Consider the following 7,517-nt stretch of genomic DNA (forward strand, 5'->3'; position numbering starts at 1 on the left):
AGAAGAGCACACACAATGTAGGTCCAACTGAACTGACAGCCTTATTGCACTATCATATTATATATGAATCAAGAATGGGCGGTCACAGTATACACGGATAGGCCTAGCGGCCTTTTACCCCAACATCTATGAGACGCAGACACCGGGACTCTGGGCCTACCCGTGTATACTGTGATCGCCCATTCTTTATTCATATTTAATATGATAGTGCAATAAGGCTGTCAGTTCAGTTGGACATCACCTACATTCTGTGTGCTCTTCTCTCCCACATCTTCCTCTTCTCCTTCTCCACTGCCATTGCATCCCCTTCAACTGGTATCAAAGCGGGTCTTCAAGAGCTCATCCCGGCCTTCCACATGAGATATGAGATCTTCATTCTCACTCAATTTTCAGCTCAACAGGGTTTTCACAGGTTGTGGGCAGCCATAGCTCACACCTCTTGGAGCTTTCTTCACCTAGATCTTGCTTCCAGCCTATCAAGGCTTGCTGAGACTTGGTGTAGGCCTTCTTTGGCCCTCATTTGTGCCCCCTTTGGGCCCTATTGTTGACACGTGGGACAGCAGACCCCCCAACCAGCTCACGTTTTTTTTGCGCCTGTTTCAAAATCTGGCCCAAAAATCACTCTTTTTGTCATATCTCGAGCATTCGGAACCCGATTCAGGCAAGGTAAGAGTCTAAGTTGGGGTTTTGGCATGCTTCAGAAGTGATGGTGATATTAGGTTTGCCAAATTCTGATGACAGAATAGTTTGCAGCAGATTTCAGGTCTGAGATAGCATGTATTTGTATGCCTATGCTTGTTTGGGCATGACTACATAACCGGTTTGATGCCTATTGCATCCCGATTGATTGGGGGATTGAAGCTACATGTAATGCTATGATTTTGGCCTAAATTTAGGGCTAGAAATACACAGTTTATAACAATAAATGCATGCTGAATACTCTTCGGCTGAAGCTATCTTTCATGCTTTAACATATGCCTATTGGTTCCGGATGTATGTCTTGGGTTATGCTATGATGTATTGATCATCGAGGGACTGCTGGGCATCCAAATCCCATAATTTGTAGGCCTTAAAGTCACCATCTCCATAACCAAGGAGGATACATCTACGTGACATAGGCTCATGTGGCATACGTACAGATGCTTGGCAGCCAAACATCCTCAAGTAATCATAGGAGGGTTGCATGCCACTCAATGCCTCATGGGGTGTAATACCATCCAAGGTCAAGCACGACGTCCTGTTAACCAAATAGATTGCTATTATAAGGGCCTCAACCCAAAATCCATAAGACAATCCAGCTGTGGTAAGCATAGAAGCAACCTTTGTTTGTAAGGTCAGACACCTGCCATGAGCAATCCCATAATACCGTGGGCATAATAAATCAATGCCATACTGCTGACAAGAGGTCCGACTGGGAGAGAGAGCATGACTCTCATAATCCATCTGCAAGCACCTAGGCCTGCTACCAACAGAATCCATAAACTTGTCAAGCATAATTGCAGCATCCTCAATCTGCACCAAGGGAAAAGCCCAAACACGATGGGTAGCATGATCAACAAAGGTCACAAAGTACGACACTCCACCAAGTGACTGGGAAGGCATAGGTCCATATACTGCACAATCGGCAAGATCTAGAGGAGCATGCCTCATACGATCGCCATAAGCCAAGGGGGCTCTGCAAGGACAAGAGTACAATCAGGGCAAGCATCAAGATCTGTAAGTGACATAGGAGGCAACAATGAGTCTGAATGAGACAAGATCTCCATCTCTCTGTGGTGCATATGGCCTAGGCAATAATGCCATAACAATGCATGTGGTATCCGGATAACTGCAACCATAGAATCTCCCACATGAGAGACATGCTTTGGGTAATGAGAACCAACTCAAGAACCTCTGGCCAAAACCAAGCAACCATGACAGATCTTCCATGACCTATCCTGAAGAGAAACAGAGTAACTGCATCATGCAACTAACTGACAGAAATCAGGCTCTTAATGAGCATGGGAACATGTAGAACATCCTTGAGCATAAGAGAAGTCTCATTAGGCAAAGCTAGGTGTATGTTCCCTGTACCAACAATAGCATAAGTCTGCTCAAGGCCCAGATCAATACATCCATCAACCTCCATGTAAGAAGAGAACCATGCTCTATGAGGGGTAACATGACAAGATGCCATAGAGTCGAAAAGCCAATCAAAGGCATGGGCCTGATCATTGAGCAAGTAAGTTGTAGGGAAACTAGATGACAGGAGGACATGCTCAACTGCACCATCATGGGTAACTGGATGTACCTCACTACTAGAAAGAGTGGTAATACCTGATGCATCGCTGACTCTCTGCTCATGTCTAGTCCATCTCTGTCTCTGTTGCTCTCTAATCCGTCTAAAGCATTTTCTTTGAACATGCCCAAGCTTCCCACAATGGAAGCAAACAACATCTGAAGTAGAAGAACTTGTAGAAGATGACAAGGAATCCAAGTCATCATGAATAGGGCTATCCATAACATCCATGGAGCTCAAGCAGTCCAGGGCTGTCCCAACATAGGGAACCTACTCATAATGATAATCATCTGCTAGTACATCAGTGGTAGAAGAATGTTGCAAATGCTCATGAAACCTCAATGGATGGAAGGACATAAAGGCATCAATCAAGGATGCAAAAGCTCCCACATGAATAGGGCTATCCATAGCATCCACGAAGCTCAAGCAGTTGAGGGCTATCCCAACATAGGGAACCTACTCATTAAGACAATCATCTGCTAGTACATCAGTGGTAGAAGCATGCTGCAAATGCCATAGAGTTGAAAAGCCAATCAAAGGCATGGGCCTGATCATTGAGCAAGTAAGCTATAGGGAAACTAGATGACAGGAGGACATGCTCAACTGCATCATCATGGGTAACTGCATGTACCTCACCACTAGAAAGAGTGGTAATACCTATAGCATCGCTGACTCTTTGCTCATGTCGAGTCCGTCTCTGTCTCTGTTACTCTCTAATCCATCTAAATCATTTTCTTTGAACATGTCCAAGCTTCCCACAATGGAAGCAAACAACATCTGAAGTAGAAGAACTTGTAGAAGATGACAAGGAATCCAAGTCATCATGAATAGGGCTATCCATAGCATCCACGGAGCTCAAGTAGTTGAGGGCTATCCCAACATAGGGAACCTGCTCATTAAGACAATCATCTGCTAGTACATCAGTGGTAGAAGCATGCTGCAAATGCTCATGAAACCTCAATAGATGGGAGGACATAAAGGCATCAATCAAGGATGCAAAAGCTCCCACATGAATAGGGCTATCCATAGCATCCACGGAGCTCAAGCAGTTGAGGGCTATCCCAACATAGGGAACCTACTCATTAAGACAATCATCTGCTAGTACATCAGTGGTAGAAGCATGCTGCAAATGCTCATGAAACCTCAATGGATGGGAGGACATAAAGGCATCAATCAAGGATGCAAAAGCTCCCACATGAAGAAGAGTCGTAGCCAACTGCATGACATAACCAACCATAGTACAGTAAAGCATAAGACATCTGTCATAAGAGCATATGATATTCAGCCATGAAATCAGCCCATAACCATATGCATACGCATAGCTCTGTAGTACATCATGCCACCAAGGAACATCCAAGTCAAGTAAAGACCGACAAGTGGCAAAGCATCCTATAAGAGTCAAGCTCCAAGTGAAGCCCAAACATCTATACAACAACATCCAAATAAGTGGCTCTGTAAGGTATACAACAGTAGACCATGTGCATAGATGGGTAAGCATACATAGCATCTACTCTCTAACATGGACGGGCAACAGGAGCCCAACTAGCATAGAAGCTAGACAATAGAGGAGCAAGAAAGCCATAACTGTAAATCCCAAGCACTATCCAAGCCCACTGATCAGTAAGTATCCCGCATATCAAATGCAAACGAGCAATCACAGCTCAATAGGCAATTGCCAAAACAAGGGAGTAGTTCACTGCTCAATACCTGTAAGTGCATCCAAGTAATAGCCAAGATCCATAATCGGAGCATCAAATCCCATATATAGCATCCAAGGTCGTAACAGAAAAAGCCAACTCAATGTCCAACTGCTCAAGGGAATACTCAAATGAATGTCGAGACGAGCTCAAAGAACTGCCATCCACAACCAAAGCATAAAGCATTCACCAAGACATCATACCCGTACTTGGTAGCCTAGGCATAAACCATGTCATAGATGAAATGCTAGCTACAAAGAAGTGACAATCAAACCCAAATCAAGCTCTAATCTCAACTCAAAAGCATTCCGGAGCATAAACAAGACATGTGGCATAGTCCAAATACATCATGACATCATACCGAGTAGCTGGGAGCACCCCGTAACCATTAGGCATAACCCAACTGTAGCATAAATAGCTTCAGCCCTGAAGTTTCCAGCAGCATATAACCTCTGTAAACTAAGCAAATCAATGCTCAATCCAAGCTCAAACCCATAGGCAAACCATAGGCATATATTCATGTATGTATAGGCACCAACTGGACATAATCCGGGCATCAAATGCCAAGACCTGTAAGCATAAAATTAAAGTAACAGGTGGTTGCACTGTTTTGGACAGATATGGGATTGTTCAAAACAGTCAATGGCTGAGCTAAATCAGCTCCAAATGCGTCTCATATAAGAGGCATAACATCACAAGTGATCTGGTATCAATAGACATCAGTAGAAGCATCACATAAGCCATAGGCATACAAATACATGCTGTCTCAGACATGAAATCTATTGCAAAATATTTTGTCATCATAATTTGGCAAATCTGACATCACCATCGTGTCCGGAGCGTGCCAAAACCTCAACTTAGACTTTTACCTAGCCTGAATCGGGTTCCGAATGCCCGAGATATGACAAAAAGAGTGATTTTTGGGCCAAATTTTAAAACATGCGCAAAAAAAACGTGAGCTGGCTGGGGGGGTCTGCTGTCCCATGTGTCAACAATGGGGCCCAAAGGGGGCACAAATGGGGACCAAAGAAGGCCTACACCAAGCCTCAGCAAGCCTTGATAGGCTGGAAGCAAGATCTAGGTGAAGGAAGCTCCAAGAGATGTGAGCTATGGCTGCCCACGACGTGTAAAAACCCTATTGAGCTGAAAACTAAGTGAAAATGAAGATCTCATACTTTGTGTGGAAGGCCGGGATGAGCTCTTAAAGACCTGGTCTGATACCAGTTGAAGGGGATGCAATGGTAGTGGAGAAGGAGAAGAGGAAGATGCGGGAGAGAAGAGCACACACAATGTAGGTGCTGTCCAACTGAACTGACAGCCTTATTGCACTATCATATTATATATGAATAAAGAATGGGCGATCGTAGTATACACGGGTAGGCCCAGAGGCCTTTTACCCCAACACTGGTGAGCTCAATTGAAGCAATGTCCATTCATAATGTGGCAAAGGTTCTACAAGTTTCCAAGTAATCCTTGTATTGGGCAAGGTCCCATGTCCAAGTCAATAGAGATCATGGACCTGGCTTATTCTCATTGGTAGGATGTTGGAAGCAACCATGGAGAAATATCATAACTAAAGAAGTTAAAAAAATGGTTTGCACATTCTAGGACATAGAGTTACATGCTTCTCTTAATAAGGAAGATGTATGTAGAAAGAGATTAGGAAAGACAATTTACCTTAGATATCGAGTCCATCTAGTTTTGATGAATGTTAGGTGTATTCATTATGCTTGGTTCTCCTAGCTTCAAGCTATATTTCAATATACTTATCATTGTTTGCATGTTGCTATGATATCTTACATGCTACTTACTTGGTCGACATCTATTAGTATTTCTAGTGATGATTCATGGTAGTGTCGACTAGTATGTACAAGTATTGACTAGGTAGCATATAGGTTAATGTTGATTAACATAGGTTTGAACTAAAAGGCATATATGTTAGTCTTAACTTAACATACATGTGTTATCTAGCAAGCATACAGGTTAAGTATATTCATATTAGTGTTGATAGCATATATATGAGTTTGCTAGCATATAGATGAGTGCTTAACTAGCTTGTAGTTTTACATTAGCTAGCATGTAGATGTTTGTTAAGTAGCATGCATGCATGGTTGAGATTGTTAACTAGCATTCATGTCAGTATGGACTAGCATACATGTGTGAACTAGCTAGTATTTGCATTACTATTAACTAGCATATAGGTTCTTGTTAAGAAGTATACATGTGTTAACTAGCATACATGTGATTGTGGTAACTAGTAACCTACATACATGTGTTAACTAGCTCACTACTAACGCTAACAAGCATATAGGATTGCTAGCTAGTAGACTAGTTTAGTCATGTATGCTAGTTAGCAATCTACTATTTAATAGTCTTGTACGTTAGTTAGCAGTCATAACTAGTATGCTAGTAAATAGTCACATGTGCTAGTTTGTAGTCATCCATCTCATGTATGCTATTAGGAGTGTGACGTACCCACTCTAAGACAACCTTAGTGGCATGACTTAATGGTCAATTGAGATGATTTTTCTAGTTGATGCCATTCGGTACTCTTGTGAATAACATTTGGTTTGCAGCCTAAACTCTCTCGAGTCCACTTTTCAATGAAAGGTTTGTGCCATTCCACAATAATCGACCTCAATTTCGGATTCTAACTAAACTAAGGTCTCCTATTCGTATTAACTAGCATTAGTCTTTGAGCCATTGTGTTCGTAGGTCGACTCAAACCAATGTAGATCAATGCCACACTTGATTCATAGTGAGAGAAACGAGGGCGAGAAATACATATCCACTCCTCTACCGTATGGTATAGTCAAATATATGTCAACCCCTCTATTCGTAGGGTATAGTCTCGACTTCATTCCCCTAAAATGGCATTTGATTGGGGTCTACACTAGACAGTCACATATTCAATCACTTCCTAAATCTAATGCCTTAATGAAAACTCTCAGCTCACTGAGACCAACCATTTGTAGCATGGATCCATCAAGGATCTCGCCCTTTCGCTTTCCTCAGGGTTTGTTTTAGTTATCTAATTATCCTAACATATTTATGTTGTACACATAAAATCAACTTCCTTAATTAGTCCCTTTAATCACAATATTCATTTATGTAATTTAAGTCACAATACACAAACAATGGGAAACAATCCTTTGGAAAACAACTTCTTTATTTAATAAAGAATCTTATACAATTGTCACCTTTCGCCCTTATAGAAGACCGATCAAAGGCCTTTATTTTTCTAAGTTTTTCGCCCCCTAACTAGTACCAAGGCCCTCAAGAAGTCCATCCTGAGTCACGCAAGGCTTTGGATGTATCCTAGGAGTCTAAAAGAGTATTGGCTAGAGCCCCCTTGATATCTCAACTTCTCCTACCCAAGGACCATCCTATGGAGCAATGACCTCTCACCATCGAGGTTGGTCCAAACTCTCCGACGAGGAGGCAAAACCAATCCCCCTTGGAAAAGGGATCCACCACTACCCTTGTGGAAGGTCTAATACACTCTTTTTTAACCTTGTGGTAAATTTTCTATATATTAGGAT

Source organism: Lygodium microphyllum, chromosome 19 (genome assembly GCF_053477565.2).
Source record: "Lygodium microphyllum isolate KBCC chromosome 19, Lygodium_microphyllum_v1.1.10, whole genome shotgun sequence".
Taxonomy (NCBI): domain Eukaryota; kingdom Viridiplantae; phylum Streptophyta; class Polypodiopsida; order Schizaeales; family Lygodiaceae; genus Lygodium; species Lygodium microphyllum.